This window comes from Odontesthes bonariensis, chromosome 21 (genome assembly GCF_027942865.1).
Source record: "Odontesthes bonariensis isolate fOdoBon6 chromosome 21, fOdoBon6.hap1, whole genome shotgun sequence".
Taxonomy (NCBI): Eukaryota; Metazoa; Chordata; class Actinopteri; order Atheriniformes; family Atherinopsidae; genus Odontesthes; species Odontesthes bonariensis.
Genome location: NC_134526.1, coordinates 17134293 through 17149434, shown reverse-complemented (window position 1 = coordinate 17149434; position 15142 = coordinate 17134293). Strand labels below are relative to the sequence as shown.

Genomic DNA, 15142 nt, shown 5'->3' with positions numbered 1-15142 from the left:
GACAGTCCCTTAAGTTATTTATTTAAATGAAATACAAAATTCTCAGCTGCAAATAAATCAGGGGTTTAAGAGTATTTCCAAATATGGGTAATGAAGCTGAAGACAGGCTTTAAAAATAGAGTAAAGGGCTCAGCTACTGCCTTCAAGAGTGAAGGTTCCACACTGTATGAAATTGGGCGACTGATCTAGAATCAAAAGTCAAAAATCAAATAAATCTGCATCTACATCAGTTCCACTGCAGCAGGAAACGTTTGAGCAGTGTTGGGAGTAACGGGGTTTAAGTATAACGGCGTTACTAGTAACGGAGTAATCTAATTAATTACTTTTCCCATCGTTACAACGCCGTTATCGTTACTGAGAATATAAAGTGGCGCGTTACTACAATTTGGTTGTAGGCTTTCGGCTACACATCAGCTGCATGCTGCCTGGAGAGAGCAGGGGTGGGGATGATGACACCGTTGCAAATGCGATGATGATTGGCTGGGTGGGCGGATGACCTATTCACGATGTCTCACTGCACGCTCTGAAGACTACTACTAAACACAAACGAGACGGCGACAATGGCGACGAGCCAGGGAAGTTCAAAGGTAGCGTTCTCTAACTGGAAGTATCGGCACTACTTCTCACTCGTGGAGATAAAAAGGCAAGAATGTGTATGTAACGTGCACGCCATGCCCAGGGAAAAAAACTTTATCCACGTCTGATTCAAGTAACTCAAATCTAATGTAGCACCTTACATCAACCCATGCGAATATGACACCTTTTGCTTCTGCAGCTGCTAACCCAACCCCAAGCCCAAATGCAGCTAGCATGAGCCCCAGCGAAGGAGACGGAGCCACTCGAAAACAAACAATACTCGATTTTTCGGATCAGAAACAGGTGACCATCATTTTATATTCAATATTTATGTTTTTATTTCTATGCATCATATGGCAGGCTGCAATCTATTGAGTTCAAATAAATACCGAATGTTCTAAATCACTGTATATAGTGTTTTTATTCTTCAATCAGTTAATATAAACATATTTGATGTTAAAGATATTATAGAACGTAACAACGTTATAGAACATAAAAAATAATGCCACAGTTACTTTGCTGAGTGACTAATTACTTTTACAATGTGCTAACTGAGTTACTAACTCAATTACTTTTTGGGAGCAGTAACTAGTAACTGTAACTAATTACTTTTTAAAAGTAACTTGACCAACACTGCTTTTGAGTGGTCAAATATGGACCCAGCACAGATGTCGTGTTTGTTGCACTAAAGCCTCGTTTCCACTATGCAGTCCGGTACGGGTCGGTTCAGAACTGTTCGCTTATTTCAGTGTTTTCACTACCACGAAAGCGTACCTGTCCCATGATACCCGTTACCATTTTTGGAACCCTTCTGCTTGGGATACCTAGCACACAAGACCGGTTCCCTTGGGGAGGAGCCTGGAGTGCTGAGGAGATGCAGGCTCTGCTCTCCGTTGTTGGTGAGGAGGCTGTGCAGCGGGAGCTCAATGGCGCTGTGCCAAACGAAAAGGTTTTCCAGCTGATTGCCGCAAAAATGACAGAGACTGGTTTCAACCGAACCACGAGCCAGTGTCGCATTAAGTGGAAGAAGCTTTGGAGCGATCGACGTAGTGACGCTTTGGCATGAGCTCCGCCCACCCCTGAGGGTCCCCTTTGTACAGTGGGAACGCAAAGCTGACCCCAAAGCAACCCGACCTGTACCGTACCGATACGAAGTGACCAGAACCGTACTGACGGTGGAAACGGAACTTAACTGACCATGGTTGCTTTCTCCCTCATTTCATCTAAGCCACCTAGAATATGTTCACGGAGGCTTGCCAAAGCAAGGGCTTTGTTAATCCTTTATTGCTACAATAAGAGTTGCATTGGCTACTGTGGGACCTGATCTTAGTGCAGTTCTCTATTATGTATGTATGCATTATAAGGATATGACTGAATGCAAGATAAATAAAACAGTATGTGTCCCATGATGAAATATTGCATCAATAAGTCAAGGAATCTGTCTTTTAGTCTGTTTCACTCTTTGTGTGTCTCTCCTTTGTCCAAATGAACAAACACTCAGATCATTTATTTAAAACTACGCAGGTGCGCTGCTGAGAATTTGAATGATTTAAAGATATTTAAATAAGCTGTTGTCCCATTGAGGGGGCTCTCTCTGGTTCGGTAAGTTTTGGGAACAGTAAGGGCTGGAACAGACGTTTCTTCTGTGTATAGCTGTAATAATCTGTCACCGCACGCATGCCTTTACTCATTCGGGAGACACAGTGTTGTTGCTTCACAGGATTTAACAGGACTGAATATCAGTAATAAAAAAACAACAGTAAAAACATTATTGGCCTTGTTTCCTAATTTAGATGTTTCACCCTTTTCATGTAGTTGCACAGCTACTGTAGTCAACAACAATGTAAAATGATTAGAAGCACAATGTGAAGTCATACATATTGATAAAAGTTATGTGCTATCTATACATTTAAAAGTCAAGGGTATAACACCATAATTCATAACCCAAGACTCCCTTTGGCAAACACATCTCAGTCACACAGGTCTGCTCTGCTCCAGCAGGCCGACTCTTTTTTAGTTTCCCTCCTCCAGAGAGAGAGGCATAAGCTGGAGACAATAGTTTTAATGGGATTATAAAGGGCATCAGACGAGTTTCCATGGATCACAAAGCTCACAACAGATACATAGTCAACATGGTGAGATAGTTCTTTGCCTCCTGTAACAATATACTGACCTTCCATCATGTCTGCTTGGGGAAAGCAGCCCAGGGACCTGGGGACCTGCACGGGGGGTCAGGAGGAGTGTCTGGGTCGATGTTCTGGGGGCCTGAACTGAAAACCCAATTATCCCTGCATTTCAGACAGACCTAATTATGCTTGTCAGATGTGCAGTGGATTCATTATGTTTCTAATTAAGTCCCTATCAGACACAAAGAAATAATGGCTTTACGGTACATCAGAACCTAGCTGCACTATGCTGACATAAATGGAGAACTATCCGCTGGCAATCTTCCTGAATGGGTGGTCACATGGAGATTGTTGTCTCCCTCAGCAGAGGCAGCTGTGTGCTAATTGTGGTGAGTGGCTATTTAAAGGTACTGTGTACCTCATCGCATAAACATTCTAAAACACCATTATTTGACATCTCATGTTGTAATGGTGGCTTAACTGTTGCAAAATTGAGTCCCTTACATGAGAGATTGCAAGAGTGCTCGAGTCCGTGATAATCTGTTTGGTACAAGTAAAATGTCAACTTTTTTTAAAGCAGCAAATTAGCAAAAAAAAAAAAAAAATGTAAGGAAGAAAAAACCTAATCTGGTCAGAGGATCTTGTAAAATCCTCAGACCAGAAACATAATTCCTCAGTCAATTCAAGGATAAACAAAAGATAAAAGAGCTCGGAAAGTCATTTTGACTTTCCAGCCCTTTGTTATTCTTTTCAAAATATACACTTATTCATGTGCATTCAAACACAAATTTATTCACACCACAATGGGAGCACCTCAGCAAAGATACAAAGAAGTATTGGTAAACATGTCACAGCCACTCATAAAAAGCGACATAGCTGCTGGGCTGCTTTTGGCCTTTATCTACTTCATGAATTTGTGTGCCGCTCAAGAGAGAACAAAGAGAGAGCATTTGTGTCTTATTTTCAAGCTGCAACAACAAGCAAAACACAAGTTCTGGATGAAGAGACAATAACCGACGTGGATTTGAATAACCTAGAAATGAGGCTTATGCTTCAGGGACAAGAGAGGGTTCAAGTGGAGAGAACACGTACAAGACATTTGTGTAGCAAATAGAGGGATGTGGCATGCACAGTCCCAGCTGATGAGAAAAACATTTTAAAACCAGAGAAATAAGCAGCATGGTGTAGAGCCACATGTGATATCAACTGTCGGCCATTTTATATCTTTCTTTTGTGCTTTTTTTGTTGTTATAGTTTATGTATTTGGTAGACGCTTTTATCCAAAGCAACTTACACTGGTAGGTGTGTAGGATAAGGGGGTATTGCCTAAAGACCCCTACTAGAGGTAGTTTCTTTCATGCAGGATTTGAATCCAAGTCACCCACATGAAATGTGTCAATCTTACTGCTACACTATCCAGTCTTTTATAGTCTTCTATAATATATTTTTGTAACGATACATATGGAAGGTTTTCAGACCCATTCAATCATTTTGATGTTTCAGACACTTGTAATCGAGCTTCAGCGCTTCTATCTATCTTGTCCACCAGTACATCCACTAGACATAATCAAGATGGCACTGATTTGTCCACGCAAGGTTTCAAAGCTGATGGTATGTATCAGCAGGAAAACCAAGTAATAATGTTAAGACAATTGTCTGGATGTTAACTCAGCAAGTATTCTATCAATTAGTCCAACAATTAATTGGATGGGAAATATATTTGCCTTATGAAACAGCAATATAACAGTTCAAATGAGAAAAAAATACAGGAATTTTGAAAATAATTGGTTGCTTTCTGATTATCGAACAGCACATCAAAAGAACATATGACACAACTGAATTCCCAATAAAGCCTCTAATTAGGTCAGTTTATCTATTTATTTGTCACCTGACAGTACAGTAAATTAGACATCAAAATCAAATCAAAATCAAACAATTACCTTTGGCAATATCAGAGTTCTAAATTTGTTTGTACTTTCATGTAAAATGACTGAAAATGCTGGGTCATAATAACAGCTTACAGGCCGAAGTTGCTCTGAAGGGCAGAGGGACCTCAGCTGGAGGCTGGACTTAGGCTCGTCTCTTGCTCATGCTCGTGCTGATGCATGCAGCTGACTCTATTTGGGCTTTATATGCCTGACCTAGACCTGTCTGTCTCTCAACTTCTTCACTAATTCTTAACTCATTTTATAGATGAGAAGTTTCAAATCTTGCCGTCATCTGCATTTTTCCCATTTATTCCATGATACCGTGAGTGAAGGAACACTCCTTGAACTAGTCTGTAATCATTCCTTAACTGAACTATTCTGCTGAGAGGTAAACATTACACATCGTTTAGCCTCATTAACCGGTACATGAATTGCTGTGGGCTTTCCGTGTCCTGCTGTTTTGCATCGCTAAGCTCCTGAAACAACTCTGCACTGCTTTTATTATTCAGGCATGTTCTGAGAAAGTGCTGATGCTCAGCTACAGTTAACCTATTTTTGGTTATCATCACGTAAAGTATGAATGACCTCTTCTTCTGTAAAATTCCTGGCAAGCCCCCGGTTAATCAGTCAACGCAGGGAAAAAGAAAAAAAGTCAGAGTCTGAGTCAGAAATCTGTCCACTGTGGCGCTTCAATTCTCTGTGGGGCTGTAACATGTCAACTCAACCACAACAGTTTGTGATCACAAAAAGTCTGTCAAAGGTCTTGAAGAACTTACGTCTCTGTAATTTAAAAGTCGTTGGAGTAGAACATTGATCGAGGAACTTGAAGTTATAGGTTCAATTATCAAAGATTAGCAGCCATCTAAAAGAGGCGCCAATACCAGACAAAACCCTAAATTGTTGCTCCCTGGTTGTTGTCAGGTGGGGTCTGTATCAACAAATTCTTCAGTGGAACTATAAAGAAGCTTAAGTTTTAAGCCCTTTTGTTTCTACATACAGCTGTAGGGTTTATTCATACATCTTTCCCTGACACCCACCATGCCGAGGACAGAGGGGACGACATATAGACCAGTAGGACAGGACTGCATTAAGGTGCAGATCTGTGGAAGGTTAGAAGAAAATCCCTGCAGCACTGAAAGCACCCAGTGGAGCCTCCACCATGAAACTGGTAGAAGCTGAGAACCACGAACAGACTTCAAAGATATTCCAAGATGTATATAGCTGGGTAGTCAGGAACAAAGGGTTTTGGTCAGACACGTAACCAAAAACCCAAAGGTCACTCTGAATAAGATCCAGAGATCTTTTGTGGAAATTAGATAACCTTACAGAGGGACAGCCTTTATTCAGATTTTTGGAGTGGCCAGTAGAAAGGCATTTCTCTTTAAAAGTTAGGTAACTGGGAATGGTCAAAACACGGTGATGGCTTTATTATTCTGTGGAGATGTTTTTTGATGACAAGGACAGGGAGACAAGTCAGGATAAAGGGAAAGATGGATTCAGAAAAATACAGAACAATCTTGAATAAAAACCTTTTCCAGAGTGCAGAGAAGAATGGGGAAAACTTCCAAACAATAGATGCAGCAGGCTTGGAGGAGCACTACCAAGAAGACTTGAGGTTGTCATTGTGTCAAAAGATCGTTTAACCAAGTAATAAAAACACAGTCTGAATACTTATGGAAGTATTTCATGGGAAAGACAAATGTATTCAGTCAAAACCATTTTTGTTGATAATAAATGTATTCTATGTGTTGTGAAATATTCTTCACATGCATAGCTGTTATGCACGTTTAAAGCACATTTAACAAACTAATGACCAAAAGGAATGGCACTTGAAATAACTTCAAAAGCACACATACAAGCAGCGGACAAAAATAGTCGCTCAGAGGCTCCATAATTTGACACGCAGTTGGATTCTCCTCTCAGGCTTTGGGTAAAAACTCTCTGCTGCCATGAAAAGGAACAAAAGTAGCTGGTGTGATTGGCCTCGGCTGATGTCCAACGAGTTCTTCCAGCCTGCATCTCTTGTCACTAAAATTAATTTGCCACACTCGCATCCTCTTGCAATCCACGTTTGCTTGCTCCCAGCCTCGCCGAAGTCGAGCCATGGTTTGTGAGTCGTGTGTTCTGTTGTGTAGACCACTTTTGAGTCGCCCAATGTGCCAGAGAAAAATCAATGGCAATATAGCCCCTGTGAGGGTGAGCAGTGATCCAAACAGGCTTCTAATGGTAGGACCTTTTCTTTTATCGATAGTAGATCAATGCTTTGTTGTTATGACAGAGAAGCTAATGTTTTTAATGCTCATTGTACACTGTGGTAGAATACACTTTATCATTCAGTCACAATGATAACTACGAATTCATAAAAAGTTTTCACCAATACAGTTCGAGACAGAGGTCACCAGCTCGTGTCCTGAATGGCTGACTCTGGATTTGTTGGAATATGTCAGTGTTCCTGTTTATAAATAAAAAGTTCATGTCACAGCTCAACTTAAAATGTGATCAGCCTACAGCAAGATTTCTGAAGCTTTATCTGCCATGATGATTGACTGAGTCTGCACCACTGCAGGGCAATAGATCACTCAAGAGCCCATTTTTGCATTCAGTAAGAAGACTCGCTGTGCCTTTAATTGTAAATCCTTCTTGCAAGGCACTTAGTGTTGTATATCTGTGTGTACATGTGCCTGTATGTGTGTGTGTGTGTGTGGGGGGGGGGGTCTGCATGTGTGTTCGTGTGTGCGCAGCTGGCAGGCTTTTATTTTATCGTCCAGTGGAGCAGAAATATGGGAGCAGTTGGAGAGCAATGCTGCTGGGAGGCATTTAGAGAAGTAGTGCAGGGTCCGCCTAGGGATAATAGGTATTGGGAGCCAGGTGATTGCCTGGATAGTCCTAAACAGTTCTTTGTTTGTGCCCCTCAAATTATGCTTCATTCCCCACTGAAGGTACTCAAGCTAATTCTGGGTTGTGTGCTTTACCTTGGGGCATGACAGGCACCAGAAACAGTTTAGCAGACCCTTGTGTTAACTACTCCTCTTTTTGCTGAAATATTTGACATCAGCCAGAGTGAGGGATACAGACATTTAAGAATTGAAAAAAAGTGTATTCTCTTGCTGTATATACTCTCGGTCAAGTTTTATTTATCAAGTGAGATTTGGCCCTGTTGGTATGATATTTCAGAGACAATAAGGGAAGAGTAGCAGTGCTGTAATTCATTCTTTTGACAGAAGCCTTGAGATATATATTTTTTGAGACAACATCGTGGGCGATTGGTGTCAATATCCATATGGGGGACAGCAACAGGCAGTACTGTGAGGGTAACTGAGTGGATTATCACACAAGTGGCTAGTTTTGATGAAATGACTCAAACAAAAATCATCATTGATTTTGACAAATAATACAAAATAATTTATTCCATATATAGATATACACATATATGTATACATCCAAAATACATCAAAATCTATATATATATATATAGATATACATCTCTATATGTATAGATAGAAAGATTTTGATGATTTTGATGAATACACTATATTTGTAGAAGACAGTTAATAAAATGTTTGGTTCTTTGCACAGATTGCATGATCAGCAACACGATAATCTTTACATGCAAATTTAATTAAAGTAAACACATTCTGGAATTAACTATAAATGCTGAAGGAATACAATAACAAAAAAAAAAGGAGAAAAAAAACCCCAGAGAAGTGAAGTCAATCTTCTCATTTTACAATTTTTTATTTCTAAAGGATACCATCAAACAGTTGTACAAAAAGTATTTGCGTGCAGGCCAAATTGGGTCCGAACAAGTTTGAAATACAAAAAATAGCATAACAAATTAGCTTTTGATGATATTTTTTCTGGTTAGTTAAACTGTTGTTGAAGGCTAATGAAGAAAGTAATAAATATTATGTCCAGAGGTAAACAGTGGTTCGTATAACAGCCTATAAAAATCTAAAACTGAGTCAACATCAATACTTTCTGATGTCTGCTTTGTATTCAGATTAAAATAATGAATGTATTTTCTTTCCCCCTTGATCAGCAATGCCTGTCTGACAGCTTTAACCTAAATTGATTTGGGTGTTGAATCGCTCCTCAGTTTTGTTGGACCACATCTTAGAATTCAGTTTGTCTTAAGTTAAATATCAGCTTTGCGACTGATGATGTTACCAAAGTAGCTGAAATTTTGACTAAAGCTGAAGAACACACAACATTAATGGCAAACAACACAGCTTTCTCTTTCTGAATAATCCCAGATTATCGGTTTTAACTGACAGGGAATAGCCTGTTGTAACCTTCACACAAGGCAGATGCAGAGGGTGCGACTAAAGCCTCTGTCCCTTTGCTCCTTGAGGTCCAATGTGCTCATTTGTCAAGCCTTTTTTCTTTCTTTCTTTTTTCTTGCCAAGACCTAATCCATTAAAGTTTAGTGATACTTTTTGCTGTAAATAAAATGCATTCATAAATTGATCAGGCTGCCATCAGTTTCTGTAATTTCTGTCACCTTTAATCTGTGACGTGCGTAACATGCTTAAGCAAAGTTTCCGCTGGGAAGTGGGGTGATGCAAACAGACTGATGCACAGCTGTAGCAATACTGTCATTTGCTCTACTCTAAAAATAAGGAATTTCAAGTGCCAGTATGCGGGGATTGCAACGGTGTTATGTGCACTCTGTTTGGTGTATTTTGCAAGGTAAAGTTAGCACTTTTTTGGTTAAGTGCACTTCTCCATTGTATCTCAGTTGTCAGCCACCAACGACACACTTGTGCTCCTCAGGTCACAAAATAGGCTGAAAGCAGGTTTTCAAATGTGCCTCATTTCTCCTTGTTAAGTAATTATTCTCTTCTTGTTTTTTTTTTGGGGTCATAGATTAATGCAACTGCTGTCTGCCCATTTAGAGAATACATAATTGTCTACATTTAGCTGGGCCACTTAATAAATTCTATTGCTTAGCCCTGTCTATTTTCTGGTGTTTTACCAAGCTTGGGATACAGGAATCTAAGCAGTTGGCCTGTTGCCAAATCATATATACTTACTTGCATTTTAGACTGTAAACATAAGCACATTCTTGAGATTGGTTATTCACGTAATTAAATCTCTGGCAAAAAGCTAGATGTCTAAAGATTTGTCAATCTGCAGAACAAAGATGCTTTTATAAAGGGAATTGTGTTCCAATCAGCAACTGTAAAGCTATAGAAAGTTTGGAGCATATGGCAAAAAGAAAGTTGATGCTATGAACATGCACCTGAAATCGTGAACATCACACCATCCCACTTACTGATTAGATTAATTCTACCCTGTGACGTATGTCCCCACAAAACAGACGTAAAGGTGCCTCTTTGTTTTACTTGGGTGACAGACAATGCCACAGTATGGTGCAATTTGCTCTATGACTCCATTTTTACATTGAGAATGAACATGTGTTGCTCTTAATCAAAAGGTTATGTTGAAAACTATATATTCAAAAAAATTGCTCCGTACAGCCCTTTTTCACTTCGACCCTTTGCCCTTCAAAAGGTCTCTGCATGGCCTGCCTTGCTCTCACCTGGGATGATCAAAATATTGTTGAAAATAAAATGTTATCGACTGAAAATGCCCCAACATCATGTATCGAGTAAGAAAACCTTTTTCAAAATAAAACATAGTTCTGTCAGAACCACTCTCATCAAAACGAGACGAGAAACAGAGATGAATTTCAGAAGCTTATTCTGAATGCATACAATTTGTGTTTGGCGGTATGGCTCTGTTTGGAGGAAGTTCCCGACTTTTCCATGAGCTCCATGGAAGCCAGACAGGGAACAGCAGCATTCTCAGGTGGAGTGCCTTCCATTTGCTGTAAAGGCAACAAACCCCCTAGAACAGAGCAAGCAACAATGAACAACAGTATGACATTGTTGGCAATGAGAAGTCGGTGGAGCAGGGGAGGTGGTGGGTGCAAGCAGAAAGCAAAAAAAGGCAGTGACAGCAAACCAAGTTTAAATTAAGTGCCCCAAATGCCAGCATCCAATTGCGAGCAGGAGCTGATTACCCATTGAGCGCAGCTGGTTGTGGAGCCATAGGGGTTGGGTCGGCGTCAGCCAATAGGCAAGGGCGCGTTGACTACGTGGTCTGCCAGAACTAACGCGGTGCTCCATTTCTGTCAGAACCACTCTCGTCAAAACGAGACAAGAAACAGAGATGAATTTCAGAAGCTTATTCTGAATGCATACAATTTGTGTTTGGCGGTATGGCTCTGTTTGGAGGAAGTTCCCGACTTTCCCATGAGCTCCATGGAAGCCAAGACAGGGAACAGCAGCATCCTCAGGTGGAGTGCCTTCCATTTGCTGTAAAGGCAACAAACACCCCAACAGACCATACCGGAACGCAGCCAGCCAATTGATAAGTTGGAACCAGGGTGTCCTACCCCCCCAACGATTTATTAGCTACCAACGTGTGTCACCATTATGATTAGTAGTATTACAAAAATGATTATTAAACCGCGACTAGGCTTGACGTTAAAAGGTGGAACTGCCGTAGGCCTACATTAACACAGACTGAAATGTGATGCGAGTATTTATTTGGGGCAGGCATTGAACTCAACCACTTAGGTACACCATAAAAATATATTCGGTCTCCACAGCAGCGACAGCGCTTTGCGGTAGGGCAAAATAGAGCAAGATCCACGCAAAGCAGCAAGATCCAAGCAGAGCAGAGCAAGATCCAAGCAAGCAGAACAGGATCCAAGCAAGCAGAGCAACATCCAAGCAGAGCAGAGCAACATCCAAGCAGAGCAGAGCAAGATCCGATCCAAGACAGCAAAACGAGAGCCAAGCAAAGCCGAACAAGATCCAAGCAAAGCAGAGCACCATCCAAGCACAGCAGAGCAAGATCCGATCCAAGAACAGCAAAACGAGATCCAAGCAAAGCAGAGCAACATCCAAGCAAAGCAAAACATCCAAGCAAAGCAAAGCAACATCCAAGCAAGCAGAGCCTTAACACACTTCACCTGACCACCGTGAGCTTGCATATTTGCTATCCACACAATTAAAAGCCATAAGCATAACACAAATGACCTCTGTCATTGCTGTTCGTGCCATCAATTCCGGGAGCGGTTTTAATGATTTGACTTCATCCCAAATTTATTTCCGATCTTAATCAGCATCTTTCATGCAAAGTTAAGCCCTACCAGTGGCTCTTGTTTTATTTAAACAGAGGCACAGCTGCACAATAAAACTATTTTTTATTTTTTTTTAACTCCAGTAGGCAGCTATTCTAAGTGGAAAAATCTTTCAATGACCCATTGAAAACTACCTTCCCAACAGCACAAACTCCAGCTAGCTGAAACATCAGCTTATAGCAGGTTTAAGTAAAAATAATACTGAAAATCTAGCTGTGCAAGATGACATGTAGCATGGCAACTTGGCATCAACAGGGCATCACAATGGCTTGAGTAAGCAGAGAAACAGGATGCCATTTATTTTCAAACTTCCAAGAAGACCAGCAGCCTCCAAAATGACACAAAATGAGAAGAGGCAAGTGCTTCCTAACACGAGCACATCACATGCATAAGTCGTATACAAATAGCCAGAAAGCAACACTCAGTATTTGCAAGCAAGAAACTAAAGGGAAGAAATAAGCCTCCAGTGTTTCCTGCAACATATGTTTTCTCAGAGGTTCATCCTGCACCAGTACTTAACTGGACAGTTTGCTCTTTTATCAGCTTACAGCTGAAATCAGCTTTAACAGGCTGCTTCTCAACAGAAGGAAAAAGGACAACGCTCCTCCAGAAGGGATTAGTTGTGACATCAACCGTGGAGACGATGGTTGAAATGTTTTGATGTCATGCAAATTAGCATGCCATTTGCTGTGCAAGAGCCAATCACAAACAGGCTGGTTACACGAAGTGGCCGGACGCTTGTCCACAAAGCATCACAACATATGCTGTAGAACTGCTACAGATGTCAGATCCTTTAAATCATCGAGTGCATCACTGATCTCAAGTGCCATCTTGTGTTTATGCTCAAGCCTTTAAACACAAAAACTGTTGGACGCACTGTGCTTGAAATTGTCCCGTAAATGGCCCCAAAGAAACGAGTGAGGATGGCAGGGATTGTTTGGACGGGAAGCACAAAGCCAGTTGGCCAGTACGTATGATTCTCTTAGTATACGAGCATCGCAGCTCACACAGCAGTGCTCAGGAGAGCAGTATGTATCCTTATGATATGGTGTTATTTGTAGCTTAGAGGACTGGCTTAATAAAGCATAAGACTAGCTCTCTTATTGTCAGTTATAGAGCATTAAATAAAGGATTCCCGTTAGAGGCAATACTGTGTATTACTGGACAAGTCTCTTTAAATCGCTCTATATGAGTGTCTGTAGAGACCTCCACTGTTTAAAATTTATAATTCCCAGAGCTCATTTACCAGTTGAATAAATATTCAAAGGTAGTTCAGTCAGCCAAGTACACTTAGGCTCCATAGTTTAACGATAGCCTAGCTAATCAGCCTCTTACTGTTGCTTTTGTTAAGCAAAAATGCAGCTAAGTAGTGAAGTTTCACTGTAGGTCTCTGGAGGTTGTTACACGACGAAGTGCATTTCTATATCAAACAGGGTAGCATCCTGACGTTCTCTCTTTAGGATCAAACCGTTCAGGGCCTATCAACGATGAGCCGAATTAATACGAGCAGAACATACATGAGCAATAATAATCTCAGTGGATCTACATGATGAGATCAATTCGACCACAGCCACAGTTGGGCTTCATTCACAAAATGCTTTGTTTTGAGCATGGGAGTCAGTTCATGACACCGTGGTGATTTTAGCAGCAGAACAGCTCTGACTTTGCATTCTCCATGCACAGAATTGATTCTCCCTCCACTGAGTTCACAGTGAAACCCTGAAAACTTGTCAATGAATCTCTGATTTTATTATAAAAAGCACTCACTTTACTATACCTGGCAGCTTTGCATTCAATACGGTCGGAAAAAATAAAATAGACTTGTTTGCTGGTGGATAAACGAGCAATGCTGTAGCTAGCAACTGAGAGGAGGAACTAGTCCAAACAATGTTTCCGACATTGACCGAGGAAAGGCAATAGTTGTTAATCCTCTGACTCACATCACCTCCCACTGTATCCACAGGCACAAGCACTCACACCCCGACACGACAGGTGGCGCCGCACCCATCAGACTGTAATGCAGACAATACCAATCAACAGCGTGTAGCGCCAGAGGCGCGCGCTCCACCTTAGAGCTTCACCGCGAGGATCCACGGACCAATAGTCACGCAAAATCATGTGAATCGGTGTAAAATAAGCCGCGTGTCTAACCGCGGCAAGCCCTGCCACGTACAGGAGCCCGCCGCTGCCTACCTTGACTCTGACCGCGGCGCGCTGTGACAGCTCGCCCGGTGTCGCGTCTTGGCTCGGCTGGATGTCCTCCACGCGTCCATCTCAGCCGAATCTCCGACTCCGTCGGCAGCGGGGATCCATGCCGGACGACAGGGTAAGCAGCACAATAAAAATACTAGCATCGGCGCGTATGCTAATCGGAGCTACGTCTTGTAAGCAGAAGCAAAACTTTTTGCCCCTACGCGGGGAGCTGCGGTGGAAGGCTGCAAGCAGAGAGCAAAAAAAAGCAGTGACAGCAAACCAAGTTTAAATGAAGTGCCCCAAATGCCAGCATCCAATTGCGAGCAGGAGCTGATTACCCATTGAGCGCAGCTGGTTGTGGAGCCATAGGGGTTGGGTCGGCGTCAGCCAATAGGCAAGGGCGCGTTGACTACGTGGTCTGCCAGAACTAACGCGGTGCTCCATTTAGAGACTGCATGGTGGTGAGGGGCTTAGCACTATCGCCTCACAGCATGAAGGTTCCTGGTTCCAGTCCTGGTTGTGGCATTTCTGGGTGGATTTTGCACCTTCTCTGGGTACTCCGGCTTCCTCTCACCATACAAATACCTGCATGTTAGGTTAATTGTTGATTCTAAATTGTCCCTCGGAGTGAGTGTGATTTACATGGTTGTTTGTCTCTGTGTGTCTCTGTGATGGACTGGTGACAAATCCAGCGTTTTTCCCACCTCTCATCAAATCACAGCTGGGCTATGCTCCAGCCCCCATGTGACCCTGAACTGGATTAAGCCGGTATAGAAAATGGATGGATGGACATTGTTATAACACTGAGAAGCAACTAGATACTAAAATAAAAAGCAAGACTTTAAAACAGCTCTGCTTGTGTACAAGTCTCTTCATGGTGAAGCGCCAAAGTACATCTCTGACATGTTAGAGCCATATGAACCAACTCGGGCTCTGAGAACCTCAGGGAGGGGTTTCCTGCTGGTGCCCAGAGTCAGGACTAAACAAGGTGAGGCTGCGTTTCAGTTTTATGCTCCTAAAATCTGGAACAGTCTTCCAGAAGATGTGAGACAGGCCTCAACTCTGACAATGTTTAAATCCAGGCTGAAAACAGTTCTATTTAGCGGTGCATATGACACCTGAAAGTATTTTATCTGCACTCTTTGCTTTTTAATTAAATAATGATC

General features: G+C 41.7%; 1 protein-coding gene across 2 annotated transcripts in view; it reads left to right on the top strand.

The window, feature by feature from the left end:
• rps2 (ribosomal protein S2) overlaps nucleotides 1–15142 on the top strand; it is a 371318-nt gene that overhangs the window by 140401 nt on the left and 215775 nt on the right. The window contains exon 1 of one of the 2 annotated variants that reach the window (XM_075454983.1): nucleotides 7205–7209. The exons of the other annotated variant lie outside the window; for it this stretch is intronic. The gene's annotated coding sequence lies outside the window, so the exon portion shown is untranslated. Of the gene's footprint in view, nucleotides 1–7204; nucleotides 7210–15142 lie in introns of those variants that run through there. 2 annotated transcript variants of the gene reach the window in all.